The following is an 18,556-nucleotide window of genomic DNA, read 5'->3' as shown; positions in this document are numbered from 1 at the left end:
TAAACCCCATCTTTTTACCCTTGATGGCAAAAACACGATGTGTGCCTCGCTACCCCTTCTGTCACTAGGTGAGGACACCGCACGGTATGAACGTAAAACCAAGCACTTCTCCCATTGCAAGAATTATAGATCAAGTTGGCCAAACGAAATCCATAACTCGAAGAAAATTACAAGGATACGAAATCATGCATATAAGAGATCATAGGAGACTCAAATAATATTCATAGATAATCTGATCATAAATCCACAATTCATCGGATCTCGACAAACACACCGCAAAAGAAAGTTACATCGGATAGATCTCCATGAAGATCATGGAGAACTTTGTGTTGAAGATCCAAGAGAGAGAGAAGAAGCCATCTAGCTACTAGCTATCGACCCGAAGGTCTATGGTGAACTACTCACGCATCATCGGAGAGGCAATGGTATTGATGAAGAAGCCCTCCGTGTCCGAATCCCCCCTCCGGCAGGGCACCAGGATGGTCCCCAGATGGGATCTTGCGGAGACAGAAGCTTGCGGCGGCGGAAAAGTAATTTCGTGGTTCTTTCTGGTGATTTTGGATTTTTAGAGAATTTATAGGCGGAAGAGGTAGGGCAAAGTAACCACGGGGGGGCCCACAAGCCTGCTAGGCGCCTCCAAGCCGCGGCTAGGGGGCTTGTGACCTCCCCTGAAGTCCTTTGCCTTGGTTCTCAAGTCCCGTGCGTATCTTCTGTTATGGAAAAAATCATTCCGCAGGTTTTATTCCATTTGGACTCCGTTTAATATTCTTCTCTGAAAAAGGTCGAAAACACGGAAAAAACAGAAACTAGCACTTGGCACTGAGTTAATAAGTTAGTCCCAAAAATAGCATAAACATGCATATAAAACATCCAAAGTTGACAAAATAATAGCATGGAACCATAAAAAAATTATAGATACGTTGGAGACGTATCACCCGTCGGTAGTACAGGCATCATCCCTGCGCCCACCTGTGCAGCGCTGGCAGCTACTTTGCAGGCGAATACCACTTTTGACAGGGGAAGCATTTTCCCTTGTCCCCCATTGAAACTGGCCGTTGTGGGATCCCTTCCCGCCAACGGTAAGGGAAGCGGACCCAGCCTCCACTATAAATGGAGAGGATAGGATACTTGAGAGCGGGGGGTGGAGGCAGACCGAGGAGAGTTCATTCCAACCGTAGGGCAACACACCTAGCCACTTGGCCTCCGTAGGACCGAGGGCATTGTACTAGTTCATCCACCAACCTCCATGAGAGGCAATCCACCAAAAAGCAGGTGTAGGGTTTTACGCTTCGCAGCGGCTCGAACCTGGGTAAACTCTTGTGTTTTGTGTTCCCGTCACCATCGAGTGAGTCCTTCGTTGTTTCCAACGAGTAGCGGGCTAGGTAAGGTCAAGCCGGGAGAGATAGACGTACACGCCCGTGTCTTCGAATCCTTAGGGTTTTGCGGAGCCCGAAATCCAACTGTGGCATATTCATCAACAAGCTTTTACGACCAGTCATGTGATTTCTGCAACCACTGTCAAGAACCCACTTTGTATTCTAGGGTTTGTCATCCTGCACACGAATTAGTATAACTTACCATCTCATGTGCTTCAAACTTGAATAATATGATATCAATTTCATGATATAAGAATTTCATAATAAACAGTAAAGTTGAGGACGTGTGAAATGTTATCATTTCATCAATTTTAGCTTGCGTCCAAAAAAGCAATTTCCTCACATCTCCAGCAAATTCTTCAGATGATGACTTTCATCTGGAGACCTGACCTGTAGAATTGATTAGTTCAATTTCTTCACCACCGACATCTGAAGGGGTGGCAAATAGTTCATCATCCCGTGAGCACCATACGAGAAAGGGGGCATTGAAGCTAATGCACTTCTTTTCATAGTAGGGGGGTAGAGTACTCAAATGAATAGGCAGAGAAATTATTTGAGGACTTATGAACATAATGATTTGAGGAATAGTGCTCATATTCATGTCCCCTGTAATTTCCCTGCATATTAGAAGCATTAGCACGAGTATGAGCATAGTATTGACCATTTAAGGATTTTGATCCTCGTGAAGACTTTGGTCCACCTGAGGAATTGATCTGGGTTTCTGGTTCTTCACAGGTGGTGTCATGAGGAAATTCACCTGAAGATTTTCCAAGCAACTTTTGGGGACCTAGATTTCCCTCAGGGGTGGTTGATACATCCCAAAAGTATCTATTATTTCTGCTTGTTCCATGATCTTTTGGGTCACATTGTTATATGTTTTGCTACACTTTTATATCATTTTACACATATTTGGACTAACCTATTAACTCAGTGCACCCAGTGTCAGTTTCCGTCTGCTGATGTCTATTTTGCACGGGCTTTTAGCCAATTTTCCGAAGCCCGAAAAGTTCCAAGAAAAATATATAAAAAATCAGCGTAACGGAAGCTTCCAAATCACCGAAAATGGGCCACACGGGGGCGAGGGGCCTTCCAGGCGACCTGTGGGCGGCGCCAGGCCCTAGACCGTGCCAAGAGGCCGCCTGGGTGGTTCCCACGCCCTCCGGTGCCCTCCTTTCACCTATATTTAGTCCTCCACGAGAAAACCCTTCAATCACATCCACAATCGTGAATTTTTCCATCGTTCCGCCGCCACAGCACTTCCAAGATCAGGAGCGCCAGGAGACCTCTTCCCGGCACCCTGTCGGAGGGAGGATTGAACTCCGGGAGCTTCTCCACCGCCATGGACGCTTTCCGGACGTGTCATGAGTAGTCCTCCTTGGACCATGGGCCCATGACCAGTAGCTATGTGATGTCTTCTCTCCAATCTTGTGCTTCAATGGTTAGTCCTTGTGAGTTGTCCTACATGATAAAGGCATCTATGTAATTTTCTTGCTATTGATATGCTCGGTTTGTTGGGATCCCATGGATTATGAGATTATGTTCATATTGTTATGAGTTATATATTTGATTATCCTTTCATATTATGTTCCTTAGTAATTCATGCATGTTCTCTTTTGCTATTTATTGCTTTGGCCAAGTAGTAGATTGTAACTCCAAGAGGGAGCGTTATGCATGATTGTGGGTTCACGCCCCTCGATGTTTATCTTGAGTGAGAGAAACATGAGACTAGGGGATGTGATGTTGCCACCAGGGAGAAATCAACGGTGCTTGTGACCATGGTTGCAAGGATTGTTTACGTTACACATAGTTCGTTAATGCAGTTGTCCGTTGCTTTTAGTTTACACTTTGGGTGGGGCTCGAAACTTAAAACCGACGAGATGTTTTGGATAGATATCTCAAGGTGGATGATTAGTAAGTAAATGTTGATGAATAAACGGTCTACTTGTCTTGGCGTACTTCCCATTACTATTGAACCTCTAACTATCAAGTAGCATAATTAGCATTGCGGTGCGTTCATAATTCTGTCAATTGCCCAACTGTAATTTGTTTACCCAAGCATAGTTGTTTATCATCTTTTGGGAGAGAGACATCACTAGTGAACATCATCTGACTCCGGTCCATATCACCATCATTGTTTACACCTCCATCATTTACCGTTTTCATTTACTTTTCTGTTGCAATCACTATTACTATTCCCTCTTGTGTTTTGATCCTTTGCAAACTACAAGGCCAGAGAGATTGACAACCTCTCTGTACTCGTTGGGATCAAAGTTATTTGTGTGTGTGCGGGTCCACGTCTTTTGCTAGCGCCAAGGTGGGAGACACTTACTTGTTGAGCCTAGGAGTCCTCCTGGTTCGATAAACCTTACAGTCTCCATGTAAGGGAAAACTTGCTGTTGACTACATCTCAACCTTCCACTTGGGGTAACCAAAGAGGTGCGAGAAGTATATACATCATCTCGTCATCAAGCAAAGTTTTCTGGCGTTGTTGCCGGGGACTACAGTCTTCAAGATAGGGGAGTTGCATGCTATCCTTTACCTTTGCTTTTTAGTCTTGTTAGTTTGCTTTTTAGTTTTTTCTTTAGAGTCTTATACCAAAAACCACAAAACAATTAGTTGCTTTGCTCTTGCTTGTTGCCGCTGCTACGGGTTCCACTGAGAACACCAAGTTGTGTGACTTCACTAGTCACAACAACAATGACTTTATCTGCACTCCTATTGCTGCTCCTGCCACTGGAGCCACGTCCTATGAGATTAAACCTCCTTTACTGAACCTAGTTTTGAAAGATAAATTCTCCTGTGCTGGAGATGGTGCTACTTTGCACTTGAACACCTTTGTTGAGCTTTGTGATATGCAAAAATATAAAGAAGTAGATGGTGATATCGTTAATTTTAAGGTTTTTCCTTTCTCCTTGAGAGGAGGAGCTAAAGTGTGGCTTCAATCTTTGCCTAGGAATAGCATAGATTCTTGGGATAAGTGCAAAGATGCTTTTATTGGGAAGTATTACCCACCTGTTAAGATTATCCAGTTGAGGAGTAACATTATGAATTTTAGACAATTTGATAATGAACATGTTGCTCAAGCTTGGGAACACATGAAATCTCTTGTTCAGAATTGCCCTACACATGATTTGACTACTTGGATGGTTATCCAAACTTTCTATGCAGGATTGAACTTTACCTCGCGGAATCTGTTAGACTCGCCCGCGGGAGGAACCATTATGTCAACTACACCTGGTGCTGCCACAAAGCTATTGGATGAGATGATGACAAGTTATTCTCAATGGCACACCGAGAGAGCTCCAACAGGTAGGAAGGTAAACTCTGTTGAGGAGATCTCCTCCCTTAATGATAAGGTTGACATGATCATGACTCTACTTACTAAGCAAGATCCTATTGATCCTCATGATATTCCTTTAAATTCTTTGGTTGATCAAGAAAGAGAGCAAGTTGATGTTAATTTTATCTCTAGGAACAACTTCAATAATAATGCCTATAGGAGTAATTTTAGCAATCCTAGGCCGTTCCCATCCAACAACTATGGGAACAACAACAATTATCCTAGCACCAAAAACTCCACTTCTAAATTAGACAGCATGCTTAAAGATTTTATCACTTGTAAAAAAACCTTCAATAAGAATGTAGAAGAGAACTAGAAAAATTAGATAGTCTCTCTTTGAAGGTGGAGAACATAGCTCATGATGCAGAGATGCTTAAAATTAGAACTTCCCCCCTTGAGGAAAGTAACACCACACCCATGAATGCTACCCAAGTCCAAATTAATGTGAACATAAGAATGATAGCCAAAATTAAAGAGAGATGGGCTAGAGAAAAAGAAGAAGAAGAGAGAATTAAGAGCCTTCCTACACACACTACCATTGCTACTATACAAGTTGTTGAGGACCTCAAAACTTTTAGCACCCATCACAGCCCTAGTCCCAATGGACCTATTAATGGTGATGCTAATACCTCAACTATAGGACAAGAAGGTCCTTTGTATTTAGAGACTACCAAAAGAATGAGCTGAGATGACATTACTACCACTTTAAGTAATGGTAGTAATCTTGATTTTCACAATTGTAGTCTTTCCGAAGTCATCACCTTTTTGCAAAGAATGGCTAAAGACCCCCACACTAGTACACTCAATATTGCCTTCACCGATCATATTACCAATGCTCTTATCAAAGCTAGGGAGGAGAAGCTCAAGCTAGAGACTTCTATTCCTAGGAAACTATAAGATGGTTGGAATCCTATGGTTAAGATTTAATTGAATAATATTTCTTGCTTTGCTTTGTGTAATGTTGGAGCTAGTGCCTCCGTTATGCCCAAAAGAATATATGATATGCTTGATTGGAAACCTTATGATCCATGTTCTTTTGGTGTTCGTCTTGTTGATTCTTATATAAAGAAACCTTTAGGGAGAATTGATGATGTGCTTATTATTGTCAATGATAATTATGTGCCCGTTGATTTTCTTATTATGGACATTGAATATGATCCTTCATGTCCAATTATTTTGGGATGTCCTTTTCTCTGCACCGTTGGTTCTATCATTGACATGAAAGAGGGAATCATTAAATTCCAATCCCCCTTAAAAAGGGAATGGAACACTTCCCTAGAAATAACATTAAGTTACCTTATGAGTTCGTTACTCGGGCAATTTATTCTTTTGGAGTTGATAATACTTGATCTTCTTGCATTATGCCTAGCTCAAAGGCATAAAAGAAAGCGCTTGTTGGGAGGCAACCCAATTTGTTTCTTACTTTTAGTTTAGTGGTCTTGATGCTTGTTACTAATGTAGCAACATCATTGTATCTTTATTTTTAATCTTTGTGCCAAGTTATAGCCTCCGATTGCAAGAAAGTTCAAAAATTGTGACATGTTGTCCAGAAACAGATTCTGTCTGCTTGACAGAAACATTTGCCAAAAATCACCAGACCATCTTTTTGATTTGAAGTTTTTTCGAAAGCATGCTCTATATAATTGTCTTTCTGGCATATTTCTGAGTTTTTTTTATTTGAGTTCCAGAAGTACCCTGAATAAATTAATTACTACATGTTCTGTTTTTCACAGATTCTGCCATGTTTTGCTTTTTCATTGTTTTGTAAATCCTAAGCTTACTTTATATTTGCAATAACCTTTTGGAAATCATGACAAACAGTATCTTTCCATGAAAATCATTATTTCCAGTAGGTAATGAATTATTTTATTAAGGGTACTAACCACTCCAATCAGCTTATGATCAGTTTCGTATGAAGGGAGTTTTCAAGTATGCGATGGGAGATGATGAAAGAAGATACATGAGTGCCAAGCGCTCAAGCTTGGGGATGCCCCCATGCACCCCAAGAAATATTCAAGGAGACTCAAGCGTGTAAGCTTTGGGATGCCCCCGTGCATCCCCTTCTCTATCAACAATCATCAGTTCGTCCATCTCCATGCTATATTTTTATCACTTCATATGTTATGTGCTATGCTTGGAGCGTCCCGCTCTTTACTTTTTAGTTTGTTTTAGTTTTTCTTGCTGTTCATAAAACGTCGGAACCTAGCCTACCTTGTTTGGGAGATAGACACGCTCCATTCCACTCTAGAACACAACATAGGTTTTCATGCTTATGTTTTATGTGTATTCTTCATCTTTCCATAGCTACTGTCATGCTTAGCTCTTAGTTTTCATGCTTATCTTTTTAAGATCTTTTATTTAGGTTGATTTTGGAACTCTCTTGAGTTATCATGCTTATCTTGTTTAGAGATTTGGCTCATTGCACTGAGTTGTGTGTCTTGCATGAGTAGGTAACTGAGGTTGCTATTTAAGTATAGTAGTAACTTGCAATAGTTTTGAGGTATTGATTTGAGTAATATTTGGACTATTGGTGCCAAGAGCTTGAGCCTATTAGTGATAGGTGTCGTATTTTGGGAATCTGTGTGTTTTTCAAAAACTAAAGATTAGTTGAGAACTCTAGCTACCAAATTGATCGCTAACCTCTCGAGGGGTTGGAATATATAGAGTACCCTCACGTTACCATGAGTCGGGGATGCGCAAGGATAACCAAACCCCCAAACACTCCTCCTCGGGGTACTTGTCTCTTTGTGAATTTCCTAACTAGATAGAGAGTTACCGATAATAAGTGTATGAGTTCTTCAGACTAATGTGAGTATTTGATTGTTGCCACTTCCACCATCCATATATTGTTAGCCTCTTCGGTACCGTGCATTTCCCTTTCTCACACTGAGAGTTGGTGCAAACTCCGCCGGTGCATCCAAACCCTTAACATGATACGCTCTGTCATACATAAGCCTCATTATATCTTTCCTCAAAACAGCCACCATACCTACCTATTAAGGCATTTACATAGCCTTTCTGAGATACATTTCCATGCAACATCGACCATCTCATGACTTGATCTTCATGTAATACATGACTTTGCTTGATCGTAGAGCCGCATGATAGTTGGGCCTTGCCCCAATTATTGCTACATGACGCGCTAGTATCATTGCATATCCTGCTACACTGGCAGAGGCATAGATTTGCATACATCATGATAGTTTTCATTTGTATTTATGTTGAGTACTTCCTATAAAGTGTGATGATCTTCTTTCTATTCATGTAAAACAAAGAGTGTTGCCCTTAAGTGAGGAAAAGATACCAAAGAGGACAAACAAAATATCCCAAAGAGGACAAATGAGAGATAAATAGAAAGAGCCAAGGAGGCCACAAAAAATAAAAAAAGAGAAACAAATAAAGAAAAAAAAATAAAAAAAAGAAAAAAAAGGGATAAGGGGGCAACACTACTATTCCTTTTTGAAAGATCAACACTCGTACTCCATTGCTATTTTTGTACTACATAGAGAGTATCATTCATGCATAACTATGTGGGGACCGTTACACTATAGAACTTGGTTTGCATGTTCCAATGATGAGCCTCCTCAAGTGAGTTATAGGTCTTCATGAGCAAACAAGTTGGATGCACCCCCACTTGTTCCATTAGAGAGCTTACCTTAGCTCATATGTGCATCCGTTACATGGCAATCCCTACTCCTCACATCATATCTATCATTTGGCTTTCTCTCGCCTATGGTTGTCCTCATTGATGTGAGACTTTCACACCTTTTTTGTATTCCTTCCCCATCATTATTCTATTTGCCATCCTAAGTGCCAACATATCTTGCTTACGCTCATCCATTGCATGAGTGCTCAAAGTCAAAAGGGAGAGGATTATTTTGACTTGTGCCTGACTAGTGGTCTGGGCATGAGACAAAATAAGATTCTGAAGGAGACCAAGTGAGAGGTTCAGTAGATTGAGTTCTCAATTAAAAATATATTTTATGATCTCAACCCATCTCCGACTTCTTGCACGCAAACACCATTTGGAGACATTCGAGTCACGGACAGCGAGAGCTCTTACACCATTATGTTCTTACTTTGCTAAACGTTAGCTCAACACTAGATATAGACTCTTGCTTGTTATTGTCTTTACTTGAATTGCATATCTCACTTTCTTTACTTTGAAGTTCTTATATGTGTGTTAGCATGTCACCACAGAAATTATTGTGTTATCATTTATCTACTCGAGGACGGGCATAAATTAAGCTTGGGGATGTTGATACGTCCCAAACGTATCTATAGTTTCTACTTCATCCATGATCTTTTGGGTGACATTGTTATATGTTTTGCTACACTTTTATATCATTTTACACATATTTGGACTAACCTTCTAATTCAGTGCACCCACCGTTAGTTTCTGTCTGCTGATGTCTATTTTGCAGGGGCTTTTAGCCAATTTTCCGAAGCCCGAAAAATTCCAAGAAAAATATATATAAAATCAGTGTAACGGAAGCTTCCAGATCACCCAAAATGGGCCAGAGGGGGGCCAGGGGCCTCCCAGGCGACCTGTGGGCGGCGCCAGGCCATAGACCGCGCCAAGATGCCGCCTGGGTTGGGCCCACGCCCTCCGGTGCCCTCTTTTCGCCTATATTTAGTCCTCCGCGAGAAAACCCTTCAATCACATCTAGAATCGCGAATTTCTCCATCGTTCCACCGCCAGGAGAGCTCTTCCCGGCACCCTGTCGGAGGGAGGATTGACCTCCCGGAGCTTCTCCACCGCCATGGACGCTTCCTGGACGTGCTGTGAGTAGTCCTCCTTGGACCATGGGTCCAAGACCAGTAGCTATGTGATGTGTTCTCTCCAATCTTGTGCTTCAATGGTTAGTCCTTGTGAGCTGCCTTACATGATCAATGCATCTATGTAATTCTCTTGCTATTGCTATGCTCGGTTTGTTGGGATCCGATGGATTATGAGATTATGTTCAGATTGTTGTGAGTTATATATTTGATTATCCTTTTATATTATGTTCCTTTGTGATTCATGCATGTTCTCCGATGCTATTTATTACTTGGCCGAGTAGTAGATTGTAGTTCCAAGAGGGAGCGTTATGCATGATTGTGGGTTCATGCCCCTCGATGTCTTGCTTTAGTGACAGAAACATGAGACTAGGGGATGCACTATTGCCACCAGGGAGAAATCAACGGTGCTTGTGACCACGGTTGCAAGGATTGTTTACCTTACACATAGTTCGTTAATGCAGTTATCCGTTGCTTTGAGTTTACACTTTTGGTGGGGTTCGCAATTTAATACCGGTGAGATGTTCTGGATCGATATCTCAAGGTGGATGATTAGTAAGTACATACTGATGAATAAACGGCTACTTGTCTTGGCGTACTGCCCATTACTATTGAACCTCTAACTATCAAGTATCATAATTAGCATTGCGGTGTGTTCATAATTATATCAATAGCCCAGCTGTAATTTGTTTACCCAAGCATAGTTGTTTATCATCTTTTGGGAGACAGACATCACTAGTGAACATCATGTGACTCCGGTCCATATCACCATCATTGTTTACAACTCCATGATTTACCGTTTACATTTACTTTTCTGTTGCAATCACTATTACTATTCCCGCTTGTGTTTTGATCCTTTGCAAACGACAAGGTTAGAGATATTGACAATCTCTCTGTACTCGTTGGGAGCAATGTTATTTGTGTATGTGCAGGTCCACGTCTTCTGCTAGCGCCAAGGTGGGTGACACCTACTTGTTGAGCCTAGGACTCCTCCTGGTTCGATAAACCTTATAGTCTCCGTGTAAGGGAGAACTTGGTGCTGAGTACATCTCAACCTTCCACTTGGAGTAACCAAGGAGTTACGAGAAGTATATACATCATCTCATCATCAGTGGTCAATTCCTGCATTTAGTTCCAACATATCGAGCAAATAATTTACTAGATTGATTTTCGAATAGTTTAAAGTTGGAGTCAAATAAGTCATGTGAGGAATAGGATAATTCACATGAAAATCCGGTTAGAGTGGATGTATCGATGGGAGGACCTTTAGCAGCAACCCATGAGGTTTTGGGGTTGCTTAGGTTTCCAGTACGACAAATCAGCATTCAATTTCCTCTTAAAGGCAATTCTTCTTTCCTCGGGTTCTTGTTCAGAATCTGCTTTTTGAGCACATTGCAAAGGGTTTGATGCCCTTTGAGACTTTTGTATATGCCTGTCACATACAATTCCTTCAACACCACATTTTCGTTACTGGCATTTTTGGTTTCTTCAAGTGAAGAATTTGATACCACAGGGACAGTTGAAGAATTTGTAATAATAGAAGCATTTGATGATCCTGGTGAAGAATTACTACTTTCATGCCCGATGCATTTCAAACATGCTGCAATTAATTCAACCTGAGCGGTACTGATCTGTTGAGCAAGCAATGAATCATGTTCTATTCGATGATCATCATGAAACATTCTTAACTTCTCAAGAGCAAGCTTCCGTTGAAGAAATTCATAGGAAAGTTCCTCATGATCAGCCAAGAGTGTGCCATAACAATCTTGAAGACTATCAAATCTAGACTAAAGACTTCTCACATCTTCAGTGAGGACTTGAGTACAATTCATTTCATCATTCAACACATCATCACTTCTGTATAACAGTTTTTGAAGCTTTTCAATGACACTTTGTTTCTTAGTGGCAATGTTGGCAAGTTTAAAGTAACTGGGTTTTTGATAATCATCAGGTTCACAATTTCTAGAATCAGAGGAGGAAGTATGGATTGGTAACTTTGAACCTTTTGCCATGAAGCAATAGGTTGGAGTGAAGTCACCAACATTTTCATCAGTGTAGATAGCGTTGTCATTTTCTTCAAGGTTGAATATTGAATTGCTAACAAATGTGGTAGCTAGTGCAAGACTTGCCACACCAGACTCTGAATCCTCTTCAGAACCTTCCTCTTCATCACATTCCTCAAATTCTTCTTCAGAATCCATTTTTCTTGCCAATGAGTGCCCGAGCCTTTCTGAAACTGGTCTTCTTGTGTGATGAGGACTTTGAGGATGAGGACTTTGAAGATTTCTTCTTTTTCTTCAAGTCATCAGAACTTTCATCCTTGTATTTATTCTTCCTTGATTCCTTCACCCGGCAAGGATAGTCAACAATGTAGTGACTAGATTTCTTGCATTTGTAGTAGGTTCTTTTCTTGTAATCCTCAGATGAAGATTCTAATTTCCTCATATATCTTCTTGAAGATTTACCGAACTGTCCACGCTTTGTGAACTTCTGGAATTTCCTCACGAGCATAGCAAGTTCCTATCCCAGTTCTTCAGGGTCACCAATGTTGCAATCTGAGTCTTGCTCTTCAGATGAGGAAATAGCCTCAGCCTTCAGTGCACGAGGTCTTGAGTAGCATGGTCCATCCAAATCTCTCTTTTCTTCTTGTTGGAATTCATGACTATTGAGTCTCTCGACTATATCAACAGGATCAAGCATTTTGTAGTCTCTTCATTCTTGAATCATCAGAACGAGTGTGTCAAACGATGGATCAATAGATCTTAGCAGTTTCTTCACAACTTCATGGTCAGTGATGTCTCTAGCTCTCAGTGCTTGCAGTTCATTAGAGATGTCAGTAAGGTGATCAAAGGTATCTTGGCAACTTTCATTGTCAAGCCTCTTGAAGCGAGTGAATTGATTGTGAAGAACATCGACACGAGAGTTGCGCTGTGTTGAGACTCCCACATTGACTTTTTACAGCCTATCCCAGATAAGCTTAGTTGTGCCCAAAGCACTCACTCTGCCATACTGACCTTTGCTCAGATGGCTACAGATGATATTCTTCGCTTCTGAGTCAAGTTGTTTGAACTTCTTCACATGAGAGGCACACACAGTAGCAGTGATGGAGGGAATACCATTTTCCACAATATACTAGAGATCATTGTCAATAGCCTGAAGAGGCATCTGCATCTTGGTCTTCCAGTAGGGAAAGTCCTTTCCTTCGAAGGTAGGACATCCTGCAGTAACCTTGATCATACATGCAGTCGACATTACTAAAACTCTAAGTGGTTAAACCAAAATCACACATAAAAAGGGATTACCTTGCTCTGATACCTATAGAAAGTGTGTTATATCGACTAGAAGGGGGTAAATAGGCGATTTTTAAGAATTTCATCACTCAGGAAATTCCATGTGAGGAAATTCCTTAATCATGAACTAAGTGCAGCGGAAATAGCACGCGGTCAGGAGTGCAAAACGACTACAGCAAAGTACTCGATGAAGTTTATGAGATTCAGTTTGCACAGTTTGCAAGTATAGAGTAAGTAGGTGAACATTAACTCAAGTGAAGAATTTGAGGTTGAGGAAATTCATAGAAAGTCTTCAGACAAATTCTTCAAACAATATAGATGAAAGTCTTAAACATACAATTGAGGAAATGAAAGAGTTGAAGAAATAGAACTCGTAGCTTGATGAAGACAGTAGTTGATGACCATATTCCAACTGTTGTGAAAGTTGTACGTCTGGTTCGGAGCGGCTTCGTATTGAAACCAAAAGGACACACAGTCCCGGGACACACAATCCCTACCGTATCCTCCTTGAGCTAAGGACAAATAGTCCTCTTCCAACACTCATGGTAAGTCTTCAGGGCATACTTCCAAACCCTCACAAACTCGGTCACCCGACAATCCACAATTGACTGCTGGAAGCTCTAGACCATGATGCCTAACCATTTGGAGGATGCACAATCCTCAAAGGTAACATGCTTCAGTTACACACAGGAACAACTTCTTCAGTGTTGCTCAATCACTTAGTTTTTGGTTTGGGGTTTGGTGTTTGGGGTATTTCCTCACTTGATGATTTTCTCTCGAAGACTCTGAGGAATTGGGTTGCTGTGTCAGTTTCTCTCGGAGCAGCCAACCAGCAGGTGATTGTGGGGGCGACTATTTATAGCCTGGGAGGATCCTAACATGATTTGACATAAATGCCCTTAAATAATATGATCGATGGCTGGATAAGATCATTGAGGTGGCGTGTGTCGCGGCAACGGTCGGAACTTTCAACTGTGTAAGTCGTCATGTCTCTCATATTCCTCACTTTGAGGCTTTGATAGATTTAGGCTTGCGTTGAGCACTATGAGGAAAATGATTCCATAGTTTTACCTCGACCCCCTTTAACAGTACGGTATTCCGATGACTCAAGTGTAAAGAAAATGAAACAGAAAGACTAAAACTTCACGCTCCAATGTCTTCCGAGTGTTTTCTTCGGGATACACCGAATTCCTCATCTTCAATATATTCATGAGGAATATCAATTTCCAATTTCTTCGCGATCAAAGTCATCAAGGAAAGACCAAAGTCTTCAGCCGAAGACATACATTTTTAGGGGACGATATTCATCGTGTAACTGAAACTCCTCAGCGACTTATAGGGCGTGTGTACACTCACAAACATATTAGTCTCTTAACCTATAAGTCTTCAATCCACCAAAATCACTAAGGGGCACTAGATGCACTTACAATGCTATTGTTGATGCTTTTGGCTTCAGACTTGGTTTCTTCAGCATGGCATTCTTCTGAGGATTTTCTGTAGCAAAGGCCTCAGCACCTGAAGAAGTCGTAGCAGTAGCTGCAGCAGCAGAGTCCTCATTGAATTTTGTGACAAAAACTTTAGCCTTTTTCTGTAGCTTAGAAAAATATTTGTCTTTTTCATCAGGGTAATCCTCAATTGTGGCTACGCATGAGGGATGTGCTGCTTGTTGATCTCCCTCTGGCAACCTTTTGCACGGAGGGTTGAGGGCAAACTTCTTGGCATATTTTTGAGTGACATATCTGTACTCTTTTCACTCCTTTTCCCATCTGCGTGTTGGAAATGTGCCCTAGAGGCAATCATAAATTAGTTATTATTATATTTCTTTGTTCATGATAATCGTTTATTATCCATGCTATAATTGTATTGATTGGAAACACAAATACATGTGTGGATACATAGACAAAACACTGTCCCTAGTAAGCCTCTAGTTGACTAGCTCGTTGATCAAAGATGGTCAAGGTTTCCTGGCCATAGACAAGTGTTGCCACTTGATAACGGGATCACATAATTAGGAGAATCATGTGATGGACAAGACCCAAACTATAAACGTAGCATGTGATCGTGTCATTTTGTTGCTATTGTTTTCTGCATGTCAAGTATTCATTCCTATGACCATGAGATCATATAACTCACTGATGCCGGAGGAATACCTTGTGTGTATCAAAGCTCACAACGTTACTGGGTGACTATAAAGGTGCTATACAGGTATCTCTGAAGGTGTCCGTTGAGTTAGCATGGACCAAGACTGGGATTTGTCACTTCGTGTGACGGAGAGGTATCTCGGGGCCCACTCAGTAATACAACATCACATATAAGCCTTGCAAGCAATGTGACTCAAGAGTGAGTCACGGGATCTTGTATTACGGAATGAGTAAAAAGACTTGCCGGTAACGAGATTGAAATAGGTATAGGGATACTGACGATCAAATCTCGGGCAAGTAACATACCGAATGACAAAGGGAATGTTATACGGGATTATATGAATCCTTGGTATAGAGGTTCAACCGATAAGATCTTCGTAGAATATGTAGGATCCAATATGGACATCCAGGTCCCTCTATTGGATATTGACCGAGGAGTGTCTCGGGTCATGTCTACATAGTTCTCGAACCCGCAGGGTCTGCACACTTAAGGTTTCTTAAAGTTCAATGGTCAAATCATTCTGAAAAGGAGGTAACATGGGAAAGAGAGGATCGTCTACGACTTGAGTATCCCGTGTTATTCCCGACGACTTCTAAATCTCGGGACGAGATTCTTTTGAGTGGGGGTGATTTGTCACATCCTTGGAACCCTAATCAAGTATAGCATTATGCTCATATCTTATTTCCATTGCATCCAAGAAAATTGCAACAAGATCAAAGCAAGTGGTGAAGCAAAACTCAAAAAACCCTAGCCACTTCTCAAATTCAAAGAAATTCTAAACTTGTTCAAATCAATGAACCCAAAATGGCCTCAAGAAAAGTTCAACTTTTCTGATAATTGATGGAAGCAAATAAGCAGTGAAGAAAACTATTTTCATAAATCTTTTGGCATTTTATTTAAATGCAAAAAACTACTCGATTCAAGTTTAAATTTGAATTCAAAAACTTTAAGTTTTCAAAAATGTTGAAAACTTCAGGAATGGTTGGATTTATTCCAACAAATATTCTGGTGTGTTCAAAATAATTTTATAAACTATTTTGGAGCTGAAATAAAAAGCAAATCAAAATAGTTAGTAAATCAGAAAACAAAACAAGACAAAAAATGAGGAAAGACCTACCTGACGCTCACCTAGCCCAGGCCCAGCCCCTGTGTCGTCTTCCTCCTCGCCAGTACGAGCAGGAGGTGGCCGCCGCGACGCCCGACGCCTCCACGCAGCTCCCTGCCTGCCTGGCCGCCGCTTCGCGCTGGCACGCGCGGGGATAACCTCCCCGAGCACTGCCCTATCCATTCCCGTGATCCTTTCCTCCCCTCCCCTCTCGGTTGCTCGATCCCCATTGCCGCCATTGACAGGAGCTCGAGCTCGAGCTGCCCGTGACCCTAGCCATAGGATCTCCCTTCCGAGTGCTCCATTCGCTCCTCCTTGACGAGCTGGTCATCCCTGCAGAAGCCGAAGGTCCCCCGAGCCCTGCAACGCCCACGGCACCGTCGTCTTCAAGCTTCGGCCGCCAGTGAGCTTCGATCGATTCGTCGCCCACAGCGCCTCCCCGAGGCGTCTAAGCCCTCCACTGGACTCCCCGTGAGCCTAGCAAGCTTTCCCCCAAGCTTCCCCCTTCGATCTCTTCCTCTAGGCTTAGTTCCACCGGAGCCCGATGAGGATCGCCGCAGCAGCTCGTCGCCGGTATCTCTCCAGTGAACGGTTGGTCCTTCTGAGGCCACCAGCAGCATCAGGTCGTCGCGTAGATGCTTTAGGAGCCCAGCCCCGCGCGATTTGACCCTGTTTCCGATGACCTCGACGATGGCCGATCTTCGGTCACCGCCAAGGTCGTCGACGACGTCGATTCCGGCCACCCCAGCCCCTGGGGTTTGCCCCATCGTGCGCGTCGTCGAGTGTCCGTTCTCCCTCTGGTCTCCGTCGAGCGTTTGGTCGTCGGAGACGAGTTTCCGATGGCCTCCGCCGTCTCTGGTGTCGCCGGAGGCTCAATGCCGGCGAGGACGACCTCACCGCCGGTGGATCTCAGCTGGCCTGAGCCACTGATGCATGGGGCCAGCCTCTGGATGATTTTGGTTAACAAAAATAAAGTTAATTAAACTAATAAGTCCCTGACATGTGGGTCCACTTCTGTTAATTAGCTAATTAAGTTTAATACTAATCTAAAACTTACCAGAGTCACTGACCAGTGTGTCCCACTGGTCAGGTTTGACTTTCAACAGCCAGTTGGACCTTCTGATGCCATGCTGATGCAATAAGTAGCTTTTCTGTTTAAAAAGAATTCCAGAAAATGCCCAAACTTCTAAAAATCATAGAAATTAATCTGTAACTCCAATGAAAATAATTTATATATGAAAAAGTATCAGAAAAATCGAAGGAATCTAAATATGACATTTTCAAACATGTTTGAAAATGTTACTGGACCAATCATGTAGAATAATGAATAGGTTAAATTTAATAAATGCTTTGGAGTTGGAATTTGAAAATCATTTGAATTCCACTTCAAATGCTATGATCAAACATTGTTCAATCACAACCAGCAACTTAACATATCATTCCCATGCATGTTAAAAACAAGTTGATCTGAGCATGAGGTCGAATCAATTAAAATGGTATCCGAGAATACCTCGTTTAAAGTGATATTGAATCTGATTCAAATCAACTTCAAACCTAATAAATGATAGCTACATTAGCATACCACCTTGCACCCTCATGCCATGCTCATGCATCATTTTGTTGCATATGATTGTTATTGATTGTTGTCATTTCTTTCGGTAGGCTCCGCTCCTCCGGATTCCACCGAATATCCGATTGACGGATATTGCCCCTCCGTTGAGCAACAAGGCAAGCAACCATTTTGATCATCCCGATAAATCCCATGTTCTCACTCCTGCACTTACTTATTGCATTAGGATCAAGTGCTCAACTGTTTTTGCCACGTTAGTTGAACCCACTTCCTTTGCATGAGCTGTCTTTGTCACAGTAAATAGCTAAACCTTGCAACCTAGCATACCTGGTAGATGCTTGAGCCATAATGTGCCTTATCCTGCTATGCATGCTATGCTTAGAGTTGTGTATGGTCTGTCATCTGGGAGATGAACAGAATTGTGAGAATGTGTTCAGTAAGTAAGGGTTGTGTGTTGAACCTGATTTGGTAAAGGTATCGGTAAAAGGCCATGTAGGAGTACATGGCGGGTTGTTTCATTGGAACCGTCCTTAGGAACTGAGTTCCGTGTATGTAATCCAAGATGAGATACTACCACATGCTGGGCCCTGAAATATAACCCCGCTCGACTTATTAATCGCCTAGTACTCGGTCCAGGAGTTGCAAGTAGTTTCTGGTGTATATAGTCATGCTGGAGGCCGTGCATAGCGCTGACCTAAGAGGTGGGCTGTGATGCGGTAGGCAGTGGCACGGTGTACCAACTGGCACCCGGATGGTGGGCTTGGGAACCGTGCGCACATCGTTTGGGGCCGCGGCGAAAACCTCGGCGGACTTCCCTGCGGGTTACCCTCAGATAGGCGATAGACCTGGACTAAGGCCCACTTCTTTTGAGCAGATTCTATAGAATCTCAGTCCCAAAAATCCCGAGCCAAAAGAACTCGAATGAACTACCAAAATCTGAATCAGATTCTGCAG

This window comes from Hordeum vulgare, chromosome 6H (assembly GCF_904849725.1).
Source record: "Hordeum vulgare subsp. vulgare chromosome 6H, MorexV3_pseudomolecules_assembly, whole genome shotgun sequence".
Taxonomy (NCBI): Eukaryota; Viridiplantae; Streptophyta; class Magnoliopsida; order Poales; family Poaceae; genus Hordeum; species Hordeum vulgare.
Note: the sequence above shows the minus strand (reverse complement) of the source record.